Source organism: Falco cherrug, chromosome 4, assembly GCF_023634085.1.
Source record: "Falco cherrug isolate bFalChe1 chromosome 4, bFalChe1.pri, whole genome shotgun sequence".
Classification (NCBI taxonomy): Eukaryota; Metazoa; Chordata; class Aves; order Falconiformes; family Falconidae; genus Falco; species Falco cherrug.
Genome location: NC_073700.1, coordinates 41,045,076 through 41,065,570, shown reverse-complemented (window position 1 = coordinate 41,065,570; position 20,495 = coordinate 41,045,076). Strand labels below are relative to the sequence as shown.

General features: G+C 41.7%; 1 protein-coding gene across 30 annotated transcripts in view; it reads right to left on the bottom strand.

The window, feature by feature from the left end:
• Positions 1–19,289: 19,289 nt before the first annotated feature.
• Positions 19,290–20,495, bottom strand: part of RBFOX1 (RNA binding fox-1 homolog 1) — a 918,315-nt gene continuing 917,109 nt past the window's right edge. For all 30 annotated transcript variants that reach the window (XM_055709778.1, XM_055709787.1, XM_055709790.1 and 27 more), the window contains one exon: positions 19,290–20,495. This exon is cut by the window's right edge. The gene's annotated coding sequence lies outside the window, so the exon portion shown is untranslated.

Below are 20,495 nucleotides of genomic sequence, written 5' to 3'. Positions count from 1 at the left end.
TGCACTGTCTTTTCATAATTGTGTAGATCATTTAAAAAATATAAATACAAAAATGTATCCCAGCTTCTGTAGTTCTAAAGAAACAACCTGTGACCAATAAATCAGAAAGCTGGGTATTTTCTGCTTACTATCTTAGTCTGCCAAACAATTATGCAGTGAAATGTTCTAATTGCACTTTGATTTTAATGTTAAAACCCATTTCCATAATTTCAGTGGATCTTTACAACACCGTTTAATATTTGCCAATGAAGCAAATGAGCTGCAAGTAACATTCACAGATGGTTCATGTTTTCCATTAAGTCTGCAAGCTAAGATTTTCTTTGTTTACAAAAAAAAAAAAAAAAGTAGCAAATGCTTTTGGAAAAGTACCACGAACAGGAGGCTTACCCAAATCAGTAAGTGGCAGCCAGAATGCTTCTCAACACCTACAGGTGAACAACAGCTCCATCACTAAGATAACACACTTTTTTTCCTTTTCTTTTTTTTTTCTTCTCCTTACAGGGGGTAACAAAACCTTGGCCAAGTAAGGAGTTTTGTAACAAACACATGCTACTGTCTAAGCCAGAAGTCTGAGGTGAAACTGGATTATTTTAGGTTTAATGAACCAGAGCACAAAGAGCAGCAAAGCTAGTTTCTCACATGCTCATTGCATCGGCTGGGTTTCTCCCATGCTATGCCTAAAATCAGGGAAGCAGTTCTCCCAGTGTTTTTTGACTTATTCTGTTTTTATAAGAATAATTTACATCAGCACAAATCCAGACTTGTCAGCTCAGAAATGTCATAAAAGAAAAGTTTCCAAGACAAATCTCTGTCTTTTTCTTTCTCCAACTATTTTTCCTTATTTTTTTTATTTTATTTATACAGCAAGGTTTCAGTGTTACAGTGTTTGAAGCGGCATCATTCTGACACACTAACCAGTTTAAATTATATTGACCCAGGGCTCCCACAGCAGCTATCGATTGATCACAGTGTGAATCGAGCAGAAGAGGAGAAGAAAGGTCAAAACAACGATGATCTTAAAGCTGCACTTTTGTTCAGGTGCCTACCCCATATGGGACTAGAGTCTCCAGCCCCTAGTTCACAGTGCTATCAGAAAGTGGCAAAATACACAGAGACATAAATACAAATTTTCTTATGCAACAGAGTAAAGCTGAAGAACATTAACAGAACTCAGTGTATGTTCTGATACTGCCTGGCTGGCAAGAAATCAAAATGATTCAAATGTTTGTAACCCATTGTGTTTTATAAGTTATGCTTCAATATTAACACAATGTTGGGAACTAATGCTTTTTCGTTTCAGCTCCCTATTTCCATGCAAATCTAATTTTGGCCTCAATATTACAAAAAGAAAACGCTGTGTTTTGGGGTGGGGAGCTGAGGAGACACACGCATGTTTTTTAGGGAAGAGCAGGTAGAAATCCTACTGCCAAATTCAGAGCACTGAGCTTCCATTCCAGCATGGGGAACCTGGCCTTCTGCTTCGGGGCTCTGAAGTTAATTCTTTAGAAAGTCATTCCTCTCAATAGGTCGTTCACTTTGAAGTAATAGCTGTGTACAAGCAGAACTAACAGTTCTGCATCGCAGAACATTTAAGCTGTAATATAACAAGGAGGAACATCATAACGGTTGTTTACCACTAATGCAAACTGCTGCTGAAGTACCGTATTTCTGATCGCTCACTCTGGTTGGGTACGCACCCTAAACATTTGATTAAAGTTACTGGTCACAGTCACTAATTAAGCTGCTTTACACAAGAGTGAAGCCTTTTTTTTTTTTTTTTTCCCATTCGATAATGCCCAAGTTTCAGGCTAGAAGCAATTGTATATTTCAGAATTATTTATGTTTAAAAGCTATCACTCACATCTTAAGCAAGAGAAAGAAAATACAAGCCAACTGGTCCTGTGATCACAGGAACCAGTTCCCTGTTTGCAGAAGTTCCAATGCAAATGTGCGAACTCCCAGTTTCTGCACAGTGAGTCTAATTTTGGGGATGTATCAGAATCAGGCAGTGCAAGTGCAGTATGTTCAGCCAAAACATCTTGGCATTAAGTCTGCTGCGTAGGCACATGTGCTTTCAGAAAGCACCAGGCTTACAACAGCTATCTTAAAAGCACAGGGGCCCTAACCCGGCTCCTGTACGTTTACAACTCCTGCACATGATAAAGTACTTAAAATTCACCCCACAAACATTTCTGGAAAAAAAAGGTGGACATAAGCCCTCAGATACAGACACTCTTAACCCCAGGGGCAGTGTAAACTCTGTACAGTTCTTCTCCACTATATTTCAGTGTCTGTGCAAATACTCTTTACCTTCAAATGAAACACGTGCAATGAAATCACAAAACCTTATTAAGAAGTACTAGTTCCTTGCATCACTTCAGACAATTGAAAATCACAGCAACTCTGAGATTGCCTATTATTTTTTCTCCTAAATACAGTATGGAGAACTGCAAAGATACACTGCCTAGTGATCCCATAGTCTGTTCCTGAGTTATCATCGAGGCACAGGAACGTAGAGGCCTCTTTTCATGCTGCATTGCTAGGTCTATCTGAATACGAGGCACTTCCACCGTGATGGCTTACGCTGAAGGTATCTATTTGTGTGAGTGCGTCGTGTTCCCCACCCACACCTCCTGCGCCTGTAGCCTACAAGCGACCACCACCCTCCATCACCAGAGAGGGCAGGATTAGCGAGCACCAAGCCAGGGACCTTCCCAGAGCACACTGAAGGCCAGAGCATTCAGCCTGTAGTAATTTTTTTCTGTGGGAAATGGCTTCTTTATTAGAATACAGAGATTTCTTCTGTTTGTGCTGGTTAGCATTACTTTCAGTAATACTGGTAACTAGGTATCAGAAATATTACAGGACAGACCCCAGCTGCTCCTACTGAATTAGGAGAGAGATTAAAAGCCACTCAAGCACACACAGAGCAAGCAGGGTGGCACTTTGGATGAAAAGATTTGAAAATTCCCTCCATCGGGGCAGGGGGCATACATATGGACACACGTGTTCCTCTTATTTCTTCTGAGTGAGCACAGCAACACCTCTAGGGATATTTTCTTCACAAGTTTGCACTTCTGTTGCTGGCTGTGAGAGTGTGTGTCACAGATTAGGAACACTTCTTCTAATGCAGGGACACAGCTGATCCTCCTTCACTCCCCCTTCTTGCTCTGAATTCACAGCTCTCTGGCTGTACCCTTGCTGCCCTCTTAAAGAACACCAGTGCAGCAGGGGCTGCTTAACTGGCACCTCCCAGCCAAAGCAGAAAAAGCCAATTAAAGGCTTGTGCTCCACTTTATGTGGGTCCTCGAGCCAAACTATCACTTTAAGTTTTTAATCAAGTAACATGGAAGCGATATACCTCCAGCTCACAATCAGAGAGTGTTTGTTGCTTATTTACTTCTGCTGAACGAGCCTGCATCACAAACGGACAGAGGATGAGTCATTGCTGCCACAGAACGGCCTGGGTATAGCGCCGTCTCACTAACACCCATGCTGCAAGAGGCAGATACTAAGGGTGAAATCAAATGCCGGCTGCCTGCCTGGCATGGCAGTACCACCAGCCAGCCACCTCTTTTTGAAGGCCTACAGGCATATTTATAACCTCATGTGTTTTTTTCCCAGGTATTCTTGGAATTTCCCATATAGCATCTGCATTAATCTTTTAATCTATATAAACCTTACATGCCATTAATGTTAATTAAGTTGCTTAAAAAATGAACAACCCTTAATTATTACAACTTCCTTAGCCCAACACATCTTTTTCCTCTTGCCTCAATTAACCTTCCTGAGCCCACAGCCTTCCTGTTCCCTGCCCCACAAGCCTTTGCCCCATTTCTCCAGATGAACCTGTCATATGTCACACTGCGCACTCCTCTCAAGTGCTCCTGCACCACCACCATCGTGCCCTCGCAGCGGCAGGACAACCCTGGCTGCCCGCAGATGCCCACCCAGCCGCGCTCTCACTCCCCTCCTCAGCAGGACCAGGGGGATGGAAATACAAAAAAAGCTCATGAGTTGAGATGGAGTGAGATCATTTTACCGACTAGCATCCCAGGCAAAGCAGGCTCGACTTCAGGTGGGGAACTGTTTTTATTGCCAGTTAAGACCGAGCGAAATACAAAGACAAAACCTAAAGCACCTTGCCCCTGATGCTCCCCTTCTTCCCAGGCTCAGCCTCACTCCTTCATCCCCCAAATCCTTCACTTCCTCCCTATTCAGGGCCAATGCTAAGACTCTTTTTTTCATTGGCCTCTACAAAAGTTGAAAAGTAGAAAAAATCAGGACTTGCTTGCATTAAGTAACACTCATCCATGCCATTTTTTTTTTCTTGAGGAGCAAATCTCTTCACAGACAAAAAACTTTTCTGCCAATAAATGAAAAATGCATTCTGAGTCCCATGGTTTCCTGAAGCCTGAGAAACGACCTTACAGTCACCACACTACTCACAGGAGCAGAAAAGCCTCTTAATGCTGGTTCCTTGCGAGAAGCTTTGCCTCCTCAGGGGATCCACTCTGAAAAGTGACTGGGAGTTGAAAAGCAGGTGCATCTGCCTTCAGGTTTTTATCTTGCTACCTGGCCAATAGCAAAATGACCACTGCTAAGGGAGGAAAAAAAATCAAAACAAACAACAGGAAAAAGATAAAATCCCAAACTCCTCGAAAAATGTGTATGTTTTAATTTGAAAGTAATTGAGGAGGGAAAAAAAAGTTTGCACATACCATAAGCCTAATTCCAGTATGAGATGCTGTCCAGATGTTTCAATTAATATAATTACAAGTGTATCCATTGAGCCAAACTCCACAGGTGAAGGAATTGTCTGATTTACTGTCTCCATAAAATAAAATAAAATAAAATATAAAATAAAATAAATGAAGGCAGCTCCTTCTGTCTGAGTAATAGTCTGTGGCTACAAACATTTTAGGTTATTGCATTTTACATCAATATATGTCAGTATTTTTATCACATAACTAAAGGTTGTGCCCAGAATATGAAATGCTCTGTAACAAAACTTGTATATACAATGGCTCTTTGCGTACAGGGGACTTGGCTGAAAAACTTTTGAGTTTTAAGGAATATACTTTTCTATAAAGCAGCTGCAGAAAATCAGCTGGTGACCTGTTTCTGATACACAGTCCTCTGTATTCCCCAGCAGCATTTACAGCACCACGCAACTGAAACAGGAAACTGGGGGACCAGAATATATAATACCTAGCACTAAGCCAGACAAACCACACAAGAATTGTATTTTTTTTTATTTTGTTAATGTTAAGCCCGTTTTAAAAAAAATAAAAAATACCTAAGTCTCGCAGCTCTCACGTTTGAATATTTAGTTTAAAGCAGTGAAATGTTCTACTTCTGGGCTGCCTTTTCACTAGCAGTTACTGAACCAGAGGCTCTCTGGAGGAAAGGGCTTCTGCGCTGCACACAGCCTGGGGAACAGCATACAGGTGGTTCTTTTGCAAACGCTCAAGAGCCGCAAGTTCTGTTAGCAAAAGCCCTCGCTCTGTTTAGGAGGCTGGGCCATGATTTGTGCATCTGCAGGATGAGAAAAAGACTGGTTTTAAAGTTTCTTCATTTCTAAATTTCATTTTAGGCCTTTCTACAAAAAAAGAAGATGACATTTTTACCTTTTATCTTGGCAGTAGGGAGAGGACAGCTTTGTTGACCTCTCTCACAAATTCTTCATTATAGTATAAGTGCTATAGCTACAGGGAGCACCCACGGTTGTTTTTCTAGTTCTTGAAATATCCCTGGTGCAAATGGATTTCACAAAATCTTGGAAAAGTGTAGTGACGTTCAAGCAGGCAAATGCAAGTTTGCTTTCCCTGTGCCACAATAGCAAAACACTTTTTTCTGCAAGAGTTACCAGTGAATATTCTAATATTTTATATAGTGTATATGCCAACGAGGTAAGTCGGTATAGGAGGGGCACAGGTACCCCTGGAGCTATTGACTGTGCTGATGAGGTTATTGCAGGTCTAATCCTGCTGCTTTTCCATCAACAAAATAACCTTGCTTGCTAACATTGTGCAAGGCTGTCTCAGCCAACAAGAGAGGAGCTGCTCCACATCTTCCACAAGATGAAAGAAAGGTAAACCATAGCCTATCTATCTGACAGTATTTTTTTTAATATTGGTACTTTTGACTGAGGTTGTTTTACATGGCCTGTACCCAAGGGAGCCAGCAGTGTAGGTAATTACCTGAAACAGCTAAATTGTGCTCATAGGAAAATACAAATTTCAGGTGTACTGAGCTGAACATGCTTCTTATCCGAAGTCACGGGCTAAACAAACCCACATTTTTTTCAGGTGCAAGACCACCTGGAAATGCCAGGTCCTACAGGCAAAGAATCACAGCTGTGTATCACAGGCAGAGCACAGAGTGGCTGTTGCTCTCTTTGCCCTTTACTGCCTAGACTCAGCCCCAGCTGGGGCAGGGAGAAGAGCCCAGCATCCACATCGGAGGGAAGTGAATGGAAAGTGATGCCTCTCTCATACCCAGGAGTTTTGTTACTTTTGAGCTGGGGTATTAAAAACAGGTTAGACCGGCCAAGAAGGATTATTTAATCTGAATTCTTACTAAATTCGGTGTTTAAGAAGTGCAGGGAAAGCAGCATGGCAGGAGACCCAGATTCAGTCTTGTGATTCCCCTATAGCCCCATTTTTTTATTTATTCATATTTAAAGTACTTAATTAATCTATACAGAGTTTTTAATACAATACAGTTGATTAACGCTAGTAATTTCAGTGCCTTTTTAATATAACAAATCTCTTCTGAGAAATATTCCCAGTTAATGATCTGTGTCATTTTTTAAAGTTTGCCTTCTGACTAATTTTAGTAGAAATATTAAATTCTTCATTATGCTTATTTATAGCAAGGATGGGATTGGATTTTAGGCATTATGATTTTACCATAATAAAGACCTAGAGCTCACAAAACACACTATTCTGTCTGCTTTTGGAGCTCTAATATGAAGTTTTGGAACTAACAGTAGCTTAAAAAAAAAAAAAAAAAAAAAGAAAAAAAAGAAAGATGAAGAGATTTCTGTGCCACTTTGAGGCCAGCTGACGGTCACAGGCAGATGCCTTGGGGTGGAGGTCCACACCTCTGCAAAACCTCCTGCCCCCCAACCCTCTCCCCATGGCTTATTTTGGTCCTTGCACTGCAGCATCCCTCTCTCCACAAACACCCGTACCAGCGCCTTGAGGCTGAGCTATAAACCTCTGGCAAAGGATGGAGACAAGAAAAACTCACCCTTTTTATGGCATGAGTGGCTGTGCTAGCGTTTCTCTGCTCTTTCCCCGTAGCCAAATTGCTAATGTCTCTTCTCTCCTTTTTTGGTCTGCATGTTTGCTGTGTCCTGCCTCATTACGTGGTGGAGAAGGGTCATTTCTCCAGTGTGCCTCCTCCAGCCCAGGCGTCTCGCTGTGCCTGTGCCAGCCAAGGGCTGAGCAGCACGGGACGTCCCGAAGTGTTTCACCTAGCAATTAAAAACTAGACCCCGCTGACACCCCAGTCAGTGAGCACAGCAGAGACACAGTTCGCAGGCCACGTGAAGACATTGCCCAGCCAGACCCTGCCTTGCTCTGGAGGCCTGAAATAACAGCTGGTTTGAGATGAAAGCGGCAAGGTGGGACAGGCAATCATGTACTTCCAGTACACACCTTCATCAGCTGCCTACCCCTAAGCTGAGCAATTTTTATCTTTACAGCTGGTTAAGAAATAAGGCAAAAATAATCCTATTTCAACCATACATTTTTCTAATAACATTGTTTTATCCAGCTCTACTGTAAATACGATATAAAGATTGGTCTCTGATTTTTGAACAGAAGTGCTGTGGGTTTTTATTTATTTTTGTATACAGAGTATTTGTTCTACTCCTGAGCAAAGCAAACCCTGGGACAAATGGGTGGTTGCGGCCCAGGGCCAAGGGTGCGCGCAGCACGGGCAGCAGCAGGTGGTAGCGCCAGGGGCACGTCACAGCACCCCCCTTCCACTGGTGAGCTCGACCAGAATGAACAGAGATCATGACATCTACCTGTTGATAATGCTGTTAATGGGAACAGCAATGCCTTTCACCCCACCTTTGGTCAGGCAGGCTCACCCAGCTCTGGACTGCTGCCATGTGGGATGCGGCTTGGCTCCCCCGCTCCCCCTCCCTACCCCAGGGAAGACATCCATGTCCCCAAGCATCTCCTGCTCAGCCGCCTTGACTTGCTCTGCATTTCATTCAAGGGCTCTCCTCCTCTCAGTGTTTACTCCTGCTTCTCCTACGTTTCTGGCCCCTTTTCCAAGGCTCAGCGAACTCCTGCGGAGGAGAAGCCAGGCTCAGAGGGGAGGGCAGGTTGCTCGGGATCTGCTTCAGACCGCTGTGGAGAAGTTGAACGTGCCCGCTTGGCATCCCTCACCTAGCACAGGCCAAACTCAAGAGGTCTTGCACCCTATATTAAGCCAACCACGCTGGAAAAGGAGAGTAACCTGGGCCAGTGTTCAAAAGACATCAGGAATTTGTGACAAAGTGACAGTGCACTGTGCTTATGCAGAGGCACGCACAGGCACAGCTGTGTGGCAAATGTAGCTGTGGCGGCTGGTGCGAATGTATACCATCATCACATGAATTATGCATTTCTTCGCCTGTAAAATACTAAGCACATTTATGCATCTTTCTTTATTTCTTTTCACTTTACTGGACATAGCATGATGTTTCCCCATCATTATATTAGACCTTGAATTAAGGCAAGCTCCTTGTTAGGGGGTGAAGGTTTGGTTGGTTGGGTTTTTTTAATTGCTACTTTTAAATTCTAGTGAAACAACAAGTAAACAAATAAAAAATTCATTAGAGAGAGGCAGCTCAACTTAGATGAAAGTTTTACAGCATATAGCTCTGCTTTCAAAAGCAGAAAATCCAGTCACCGGGTCATTAGCACAGCATGCAGCACCACAGAAATGAGGAACATTAGAACTTGTGTCGTTTGCAAGATTTACTAATATTTCAGTGTCTTAACGGTAACGTTTCAGCCTAAAAGCTTCCCAAAAGGCACTTAAACATTTAAAATACCAGATCCAAATGGCTATGGATGCATTTACTCATTACAGGCATATTTAAAACAATGCATTTGGGCTGGCTTGTGACAACTTTGGGGCTACTGTGGGAAGGCAGGGGGAGGGCATGAGGATTATTTGTCCCTTATTTCGCCCCTTTGCAAGGGCAGCCAGAGCATGTCTGCTCTGGAGCATGTGTGGAACGACTGCTGCAGGGCCAGAGGAGCTCGTGGGAGTCGTTGCATGTACAGATTACATTTTATTGTTTGACTGTGAAGATTCCCCTGAAGAAGCTAACGCTGATTATGATCCTAGCTTGATAGCTTTGCTTCTTTGAACACGTCAAGTTAATTTCATGCTGAATAAGGAGAAAACTTATGCCTGTCACAGTGCTATATATCAGTCAGGGGCTAAGAACAAAGGCTTTAAAACCTGACTGAGTAGGTTTGCCACATGGCTTGGCTACAAAACATGAAATGCAAGTGCCTTTGTGCTTTTCACAACACAGATGAACTTTTTTCTTTGGAAGAGAAGGGGGCTCCAGAGTGGTCCCCGTTACCACGTAACACGGCTTTGCATTACACTCTTGAGCACTGGTGGAGGCGCTCTCTGGGAAGGGAAGAATGGCTCTGCAAGGCTGTTGGGGGCTGCCCCTCTGCATGGCCATCATCTTTTCCCAGGTGTCTGTTGCAAGCGAGCTATTACAGTTAGGTAAAAACAAGCCCAAAGGGACAGTTCCCTTTTAGAGTCAGTTAATATACTGAGAGATCACGAATCTTTTGGGGTTTTCTTTGGTCTTTTATTTGTTTGGTTGGATTTTTTTCCTTAGCTCCAGACTCTGTTAGTTTTTTAAATCTTTACTTGCTGTTTGATCTTCTCAGTCTCCTCCAGTTTAATATTAGGAATTGTAAAAAGAGTCTTTAAAAGGCAAAACAACAAAAAGCTGACTGAGTTGAGTTATTTAAGCAAACTACTTCTTCTGGATCAAATATAAAAATAAGGTCTCAGAAGACCTTCATAAGCTGCACCGTAGGAATGCAATTACAACTGAAAACTGTGCAATCACAACTGCTATCTTTTAGAAGTAATCTTTAAAAACTTTAGCAATACTTCCAGTAAAGCCATCTTAATCACAAGCAATGCCATACATAAGGGGAAGTCCCAGAGGCTTTGCAGAGGCCCATCATAAGGAAATGTCCCAAACCTCTGTGTGGCCCATCTTGAAGCTTTTTCAGTCTTAACTTAAACTTTCTGAAAGATGGATGGCCAGTTGTAAATGATGGCATGGCACCCAGCGCTTCATTAGTAGTAAAAAGTCTTCTGCGCTGTTTTCTCTTTTTAGCACATGCTTCTTTTATTGTTATGAGAGAAAGGAGTGTCCTATGAGTGTGTTACAAGCTACTGGCGAGTTTCCATTTAAGGGAAGATAATTAAAAGTGGCTTGGAGAGCTAAGCCTCAAAACTTCCTGACAAGACTGTCTGTTTCCTTCTGCTGCATAAGTCTTTGTCCTTTTCCTCCACATTATCAACATATTCACAGAAAAGTTGCTTTGCTTTTTCAGTTGAGATTCTAGGAAAATTCAGCTTTCAATTACCCTTAAATAACTGAAATTGGGTTATTATACAAAATGTTCAGGAAAGCATAAGGTAAAAAAAAATAAAATCATTAATTTCTCCTGTGTATGTGCAGGAATAAAACTTGGATGGGGAAAAGCCTCAATTTTGTGTTTTCTTCAAGGTCAGATTTATCTCTGAGGGCTGAAAGAGAATTCCTGTATGCAGAAATACGGGAGAAGAGATCTAGCCACCCTCTGTTCCCCCTTGCACAGGTGGCTTAATGAAAGACTGGCACCAGTGATAGCAGAGGAATAGCTATAATCCCATCGGGCCTGCCTGTGCAGCATTAATTTACCAGGACAGCCGGTAAGGAATGGCCACGGCTCTCTTCCCTGACTCAGCACTTGGGATGGCGGCCTTACCTCCAGCCCACATGGCAGGCATCAGGCCGTGCCACAGCCCCAGCGGGTAACGCACCCTGCGCCTGCCACACCGCATCGCTGTGCAAGCGGCTGTCGCCCGTCGGTGCTGCACGGCACTGCTGGCGGCTTGGGCTGCCTTTCTCAGGCAACACACGGTGATGTCTTAAGAACCCTGAGATGGCAGCATTTGTGTGTTTTACGTTGTGTGCTTATTTGATTTTCGTTAGCGAGGTAATACATTACTGTTCTTAAATAGTGATCCACCATCCAGAGCTCCATCTCAGCTCTGTTCCACTCCAAGTCCCCAGTTTAACCCAGGGGAAGGCTGAAGCAGTTCCAGGGTGGGTTTAATTGGAACTAATCTGTGGCTTCCCAAAGCCCATTTGCTGCAAGAGCTCAGAATTCCCTCCTGCCACGTGCGCAGGAGGGGGAGGAGGACAGGATTCTCCTGCACTGGTAGCATTTTCAAGCAAAAAGTAAATACCTTGAGTGACTTCCAAACTCTTCTTTCTAACAATGAAATTACACGTTAGTTCTATGGCTTCTTAGGTCAATGAGATAAGATGGGCAAGGCAAGCTAAAGCTAATCTGTGACACATAAAAAATATACATAACTTTCCCAAACCAGTGTTTTACTTGGCTCACTCTAAAATCCTAAAATTCTATCTCCCTAATTTAAAAAGAAAAAAAAAAACACAACAAAAAACCCTTATTTTAAAAAAATGTATCAATTTGCTTGTAGATATCCATTCTTGAATTTACAGAAAACAGGTCACCTAAGATGCTTACAGGCTCTGGGCTGAGCCCTGCAAAAAAAGCACAAAAATTATTAATCTTTAAGCCATTGTCCCTTCTGTGCTTAAAGTACACTATTGATACTCTTGTGTGCTTGTGCCTACACAAAAGATAATTGAAAAGTTTCTCTTTTAATGTTGTCTGGTTTTCTGCAGAATGATCATAAATACCAGAGACCATATGACTTTTGCTTTTAGCAGTCTTAAATTTATTTACAATTCCTAGGATCTGCTCACTCAGCAACCTGCCTTCTTTTCCCTCGTTAAGTTCCCTCCTCACACCCGCATAACTACCAAAAAAATTTATCTTTTCCCTTTTTTTTCTCTCACTCCTTTTTTTTTTTGTTTCTTTTTGTTGTTGTTTTTTTGGGTTTTTTGGTTTTTTGTTGTTGTTGTTGTTGTTTTTAAAATCTATCAATGTTATTCTTGCAATGAGTAGGAAGAAAGCAATCCAGATTCCTTGGCTAACAGCACAGTTAACAGATTACTTGGCTAACAACACACTGAAAAGGAAGAGCAAAGCAAAGTTAATTTTGGAGCAAAATCAGCAAAGTTAGTGTGTGAGCATTCTTTTACAACGTGGATATGCAGGCAGGAGATATTAATGGAAAACACTACGATAAGGCTTAGCATCAGAGTTTTATTCGTGTGCGAGGAAGAAAATGAATGGTAACCTGCTAAAGCCAGTTGACAAAATAAGCACTTGTGTCCTTTCTGATTCTAAGAAGGGTAAGAAACCACACAGTCTAAAAATAACTGGCAATTCTTGCATGATGTAAAATACAGCCACTATTACATGCAATGCAATGGTTGCTTTTCACAAGACAACAAAAAGATGCAACACGTAAGGTCTAGAAACTTCCAGGCAAAATGTATTTATTGACAGCTGTTTCCACTAACTCAGACAGTGGCTGTTGCATTAGAAGATATTGTACAGATTTTTGAATCATCCCAGAGAAGTGAATATAATACATTTATGTATAAATATTCTAGCACTCTACCAAATCCTCATAAAATACAATTCCTAGGAAATGATCTGATAATTAGCAAGTTCAAGTCTTAATTTCTCTTTCACCTAAATTGAAATAGAGTTACCTGTTCCACTTTGTCTCTTTTAATCATGAAAAAAATGAACTTTAAGTTTAAGAATGAAATTAGAAGGGAGAAGAACTTACAAATTTGTGTCAAGAGTGCAGAAGTCTCATGGTAAAAAAAGACCTTAGAACTATTCTTTGTCAAAGATGTAGGTGAATGTGTCTGCCAAAGTTGGACCATACCTCTTTAGGTGGATTTTAAAACACTAAGCATGCTTTGTATGAAACAACTTGAAAACACCAGAAAATTCACACTAAAATAAGGCAATCAGCATTTGGGGAGTTTCAAATAATCCTGTCTTCAGCTTGCTATGCGATGAAAATATTCTTAAGATCTCCCACTAGACTTGGGCAGAGCAGGGCTAACCACGGTATCTGATGGTACCTAATGCCTTCTGGTCTTCAGTAAGAGTACGACACCCAATTTTCACTTTCACAAATCTCCAATTGTCTTGCAGTAATTCATTTTACTGGGGATTTGCTTCTTTGGGGGTTCCAGTACCGACATTCTATTTTTCTGTCCCCAATCCACACAGGTGTAATATTCTACATAGAGGTGCCAGGATCAGGCTGACCAAATGAGAAAGAGATGGGCAACTGAATGAGGGCACAAATTTGTATGTATTTCCATTATTTTGGCACTGGGCAAAAAGATTTCTCTATTGACTTCCCCTCAAAGCCACCGAGAATAAAGCTATAAAAGAAGATTATAAAAAAGTAGGCCATGTTGCTCTGCTTATCATATTCATGTTGCCACTTCTCATTTTCCAGAAGTAAGAGATTTCAGAGTGGAATCAGAGTGGATGCCTGGTACAGCACGCTGTGGTGATGCATGCCTTCATCTCAGTGCACAAACTGCGTCCTCGCACACCTAGGGATATGGATATCTTATCGTAGGAAACAGATATTTAGGGACAAAGTTGGCTGAAGACAGGGCAAAGTTCAATTTTCATAGCATGGCCTAACAGCAGGTCATGTTTAAAAATTAAAAAATAAAAAACCCCCATGTATCAGAACTTAAAGATATCCCACAGGAACTTCTCGCAGCAGAATTTACCAGATTTAGCAGCATGCATATTTCCCTCTCTATTCTCAGTAAATAAAAACTGCCAATGAAGCTGCTTTTCAGCCTCCCAGATAAAACTATTTTTTCCCCTCTCGCTTGCCATTTTTCCTGAAAAAAACTTTGTTTGCCTTTTATCTGTGGAGCAACAGGGCTCCAGATCTTTCAAGTCTGTGATGAAACCTCAGTTACACAGTTCACCAGCTGAATCTATAAATTAACGTCTGTATCCCTAGGCCATCACTCTTCTCAAATAATAGGAAGCTGGATCATTATCATTCCAGGTCAACATCAAAAGTCGTGTCCAAGAAGATGTGAAATGGAGCTTCTAGAAGAATAAAGGTAAGGACAGCAGAGGCACTCAGACTTGCAAGTGCAACTGCTCACTTCACAAAAAAGCTGGCAATTCTGTGGGAGGCAAAATCAAAGAGAGGTGGGAGTGTTACAGCCATGATCTTCCATGCTTTCTCAAGCATTGCAGAGCTGAGATTCTCACCTCTCATTTCACCATTTAACAGATTTTTTTTTTTTATTTTTTTATTTTTTTTTTATAAATCAAGCACTTCACAAACTTGAATCCCATTTTAATACCCCTGGTAAATCTTCTAAAGCCTCCCTCCTAGGAATAATGTTCTGCTTTCTGCTCTATAAACCACCAGAAAATCTGTATGTTTCATCTTTATTCTATGGCAAATACCTTGAACTGAACATCCTTTGAGAAAATTTGTGTGTCATTGTAAGCTTCCAGCCTGAGAAACTCTTGTTTTGGGGGCCTACACCAATGGGCAGGTATAAATCTTGGCTTAAAACAAAGATATACTCTGCTGACAATCATCATGGAGGTCCAGATGGTGGACTCTTCTTCCCTACAGTGAAAGTGCAACCCAGTTTCTGGTTTGTTATTGTGATCCCTTTCCACCACTCACTTTCCATTGTTATGCAATAACCTCCTTCTGTTGGGAAGCAAGGACAAAAAAAAGAGGTTAAACTATGTCCCCCACCATGGTCTTGAAACTGTGTGGCCTCTCCCATGACATCCACGCACACTGCAGTGCTCAAAAAAATCCTTATTTTTTCTTAGGACAGGAATCAAACTCCTGAATAAATCAGGAATTACTTTCAGTGGAAGACCTATCTCTAAATTACATTTATGCAACTTGTTATTACATTTCACATGAAGTATCAGAGGGGATTATGGGAAGTAGGATAGCATCTACCGTAGGTATCTATTTCCCATAGAAGCCATTAGGACAAGTTTATTAGCCCATTGTGGTTGTAAATAATGAATTCAATTCAATATTTGGGGTTACCTGGGGTTTAAATTGGTACTGATCTTAGTCTAATGTTTCCAATTTCAGGAATTGAAACACATTACTATATGCCTTTGCCAGCATGCAAAATGTTAATCTTGATAGATTACATTAATCTTTTCAGAGAGCACTTTTTACTCCACTTATATTTCAGGATCTTAACTCCTCAGCGTAAGGATGCTTTAGCTCTTTATATTGAGAACACTGCACATTTATTTTAATTGGATAACTGAGCTTTTCTGCTTACTGAGCTGTCTGCCTGACATTTGCGAAATGCAGCTTTTTTTTTTCCCCCAACATAACCTAACTGTTCATTTTTAGAAGGCCTGTCATCCAAAATGCAGAACCTAATCCTTAATTAGTTGTCATATTTGTTTAGATGTTATACATCATCCATTGGACTGAACTGTTTGGTTTACTGTCCTTTCATAATGCCTATTAAATGATTATTTTTGCATTCACTTATGTTTTATTTAACAGGTTTCCTATGTCCTGAACTCCTGACTTACAGGGTTTTTGCTAAGGAATGGAATCATTACCTTGGCCGGGCATGCAGGCTGCCCAGGCGATGCATGGGTAAATCAAAGCCAACAGAACGCCAATGAAACCCAGCCATAAGCAGCGCGGAGGAGCAGGCTGGAGTGCTGTGAAGTACATCAGACACAACAAGCTCTTCTCCCGTTTGGATTTTCAGCTCTAAATCTATTTTTGAATCAGGAACCTACAACAAGGTGACCTGTCTCACGGGAAAGAGGACACTTCAATGCCATTCCACCCCGGTAAGCAAGAGGTGGGGTCACGGAGGCATGGCTTTTTCACTCTGACTGATGCAGAACACAGATGGGAATCCAGGCCACAGTCCCAGCCAACTGACTATTGAAGAAGTGTTTCTCAATGACTAATTATTTATGTAAATTGGTAGGTTTTTACAAAAGGACTGAGAATGACTTGACCCAATATACATGTGGCGGCTACATACTGAGAAAAAACATTCCTGTATTCAGTTGAGCCAAAAGAAGATTTTTAAAGCCACCTCCCACATACATTTGTAAGTGCTTTTTGAACATGGTTTCAGTGGGCTATCACGTCCACCTCCCCTCTCACCCAAAACTGTTATTCTTAGTACCCCTGCCTACCTGAGTACTGCAAACCACATAACCCACGCTCACCTACCTTGGGCACTCTGGTAGGACACAAGATAGGAATCTGAAAAGTTTGACATCTACTATAGAGAGCTAAACAACAGCTGAATAGGAGCTCCTGGCCCTGAATGCTGCCTAACTGGACACCTAAAATTACATTGATGTTTCTAGGACCCTTCGTGGATAGAATTCAAAGTATCTGCTCTTCATGAATTGGATAATCTGCTTGTTTCATTGCTTTGCTGCGTGGCAGGAGTTGTATCCCAGCCCGCTAAGGCAGGCGGTGAGACGCTCAGGCAGTCACATCACTGCCTCAGCTACCCTGCCACTGCGTTACACTCATCCTTTTTTGTGCAGACACAGGAAAGGTACCCACATACTTAAATACAACCCAGCATGAAACAGAAACCTTTCTTTTCCAAGTAAGAAAGTAAGGATCAGCTCTTGGATCTAGAAGTACTTCTGATCTTTTTCCTGCCTGTGTTAATCTCAGCTTTACCTCATTAAGAGAAAAGATTCAAGTTGATGATACACTGACATATACTGCCCAGATCTTTTTGATCCCAGCCTGTGTCCACTGTGCTTTTTGCGAAACGCTGCAAGGCAACTATTGGTATGCAGAGCACTAGGGAAGTGCTGAAGAGGCATGAAAGCGGCCAGGGAACAATTTCCCTTTCAGACAGAAAGCAAACATCTCCATTGCTGTATGAATCACGTTACGTGTTGCAAGGACTCAAGTTCCAGCCTGGAAAGACTTGGCATAAAGCTTGTCTTATACTGAGAGGTGAAGCGTATGCCCTTTAGGAATAAATGAAGGATTATGATAAACTTTTATAATACTGGAAAGCTGACCATTTTTGATGATGCTTTCATAAAGTCTTTGAAGACCTCCCCAAATCATTGTTTCCCTCTGATCTCACCTCCCACTCAAATCTTCTCTTCCTACTGAAACAATGTGGCTTTTCATATTTTTTTTTTTTTCTTCTTCTCTCCCCTCCACCTACCAAAATGATGATATTTCAGATCTCCTTTAGGGAGGAAATCATTTGCACAGCCTTTTTTCCTCACACATCCATACTGTAAAACTAAAAAAAAATAATGTGGCAATAGGAACATGTCAACCTTGCAAAACAGCACTTGAGGTAAGAAACAGCAATGTGGCACAACAGCGGTTCAAACAAAGACAAAGTTCCCAGAAAGGTAAAGGATATTAAATTCTAGTTTACAAACTTAACATTTTACCCAAATAGGAAGCTAATAAACAGCCTGAGTGCTCTTCGAGATGATCAAGGAAAGAATAATACAGGACATGGTATACAGGGATAGTTCTAAGATTTCCTAAAAAGATGCAATCTAATCTCTTCTAGACAATTAAAGCTGTATTAGAACTTTAAATAATTGGAAAAAATACCCTGAACAGCTTACTGCATTTTCCTTTCCTTTCCTTTTTCCCCATGACGCTGTGCTTATTCTCTGGCCTATTGCTCAATAGAGACAAAGTTTTTATTAATTCAGCACACGTTGGCTACCTGGCCAAGAAAGGAAGCACTACTGCATTAAATCATAAATAATGATGCCAGACAACAGGCAGATGAATCCACCCATGTGAAAATTATGTGGTGTTTCAGGTTCCCTGCGCACATGTGTGCATGTGTCCCACTCACAGTTATCCGTTCATATGCTTCTCGCCTTCCCTCTGTCCACATCTTACTCATCCAGCCACCAACGGCAAGACTGTCAATACCCCTCACGCATGGCACGGAGGGAAATGCACCTGAACATTCAGTGCTCATATAAAGATGGAAATTAAGCATAACATAACACCTCCCCACCATTCCTGGCAAACATCAGGATTTCTTCTCTTTACCTTCCCAGAAGGTAAAGATCCGAGCACTTTTTAGAGTAAACCTTGCTGCTAAACTGCAAAAAATGCTTTACTCAATCCCTTATCTTCATGTCTTGCCTTTGTCTGGTAAATGACAACAGAACAAAGAAGAGTGCCATAATTCTATCGGCATGCACGTGACGCGATGAACAGCACATTAAACTCCTCAGTCTCATCATGGCCTGCTGGACTGATGGGTAAGGTTAGACCTACAAGTACATCGTCATCTCTCCTGGGGCTTGGATGGCAAACTGGGCAGGGAGCCTTCTGCAATGGTCATCTTTCCTTCCTCCCCTGTACGTGAAGGTGCACAGGCAGAAGCTGTCCGTGCAGACAGCTCACCGGTGGGTCAGCTCCCACCCACTACGGTGGTGGTGTGGGGCCGGCCCGGAGCAGCAGGCACGGAATCACTGGTAAGGGCTCCCCCAGCACGGGCGCCCCTGGGCAGCCCTTGGCTGAGCTGCTACAGGTTCCTTTCTCCTCCATACTCCTGCAATCCTCCTAGGCAAAATGTCCTATTAAAGCATGGTCAGTGTGGAAGATGCCCTTTTCTCTTCCTACAAGCAAAAGCAATTCTTCCTCATGCGTCATGCAGCGTTGCCTGAAAAGCACACCTGACCCTGGATAAGCCTTGCCTTTGCGGAGAGCACACCTTCACCCCAGCCCCGCACTGAGCCTCGCCCTGGCTGGAGCGCAGCAGCCGCCAAGGCTGGCCCCACTGCCAGTGTCGCCCCCTGCACACATGGACACAGACATGCAGAGCGGCCCCTCTCGCTGCCCCCACCTGCGCTCCCTGGGTGGGCACTGACCCCGCCAGGCTCCCAGCACCTGTGTCCAGGCAGCCAGGGAGCCGCGGTCCTGGCCAACGGGACACCTCCGGTACGCGCGCCGCGTCCGGTACAGGTGCTGCAGCTGCCGACAGCCCTTCGACCAACATTGTGAAAAAGAAAAGCAAAATGACTTTGAACACCAACGTATTTTTACCTTTTCAGACTAAGCTTTTATTTTGATATTACAAACCATTTTTCTTTATTCACAAATCACGGTTGTGATATAAACACTAATTTCTAAAGACAGATATACACATTTTCTGGGTTTGTAAGGGTGTTTTTTTTAAATCTGTTTAGAAGTCACTATATTCCACATATGGTAGTAATAATTTTTTTCATAATTCATATTATCAGTAGTTATTTATATAAGTGAAAACATTCCCAATATATATTGTAAAAAAATTTCAAATGCTTTTCTTACATAACTATTTCAGACATACATTATTTTAAAATAACTACTAGGAGTACTGTAGGAGCTTTATAAACAAAATATCTTCTAATATGGGCTGCACCCTCAACCTTTCAAGATTATTTTAATAGACTAAAACGCCATATAATCATTTGGAGAGTGGGAGTTGTAAAGCCATATCATGAAAATCAAAACTGCAAATAAATTCTGTTATTCCCCACGTTAGATATTTTGTGTGTGCAATTCCAAAAAAGATGTATCATCCACACTTTGAATTGGAAGCCTAACATTTGGCAAACATTTTTCAAGTTGCTTTTATCATGGTGTTTAAATGAAATAGACTTTTTTTTTTTTTTTTTTAAACAGGAGGCTTGTTTTGTATCTCTTATATAATAACTGTGAGGATTGAACTCCTAATAAATTTCAGTTCATTCCCTCACCAGTATAAATACATGTTACTGCCCCATGTTTCATTGATTAATATAGTCTCTTTCTCTCTCTGTTTCAATTTTAAAGTTAATTTATTTTTCATTCTTAGATATAAATGCTACAGAAACTTTGTTTTCAAATCTTGTGAAACTTTATTGATGGTTATTGTTCAACTGATCATACTGCATGCACATACGATGACAAAGAGAAAGCCTGATCACAAACACTTTTTTTAAAGCAGTTGTTATAGCAAGTTGGCAGGTTCACAGCGGTGAGTTGATAATTTACTAAGGTGCTTGCCAGTGGGCACGCACGTTACACATGAGGATATAACTATCTGCAGCAAAACTGTAGCAAGACAGTCTTCTGCTTTATTTATTTAAATACAAAAACAAGAAGACCCGTGACAAACACCCCAACTTAGGTTAACTTGTAAACAGGACAACATGGAAAGAGTCCAAACATATGCACAGACAAACTGCAATTTTTCAACTATGCCTGAAACTGCCACCCAG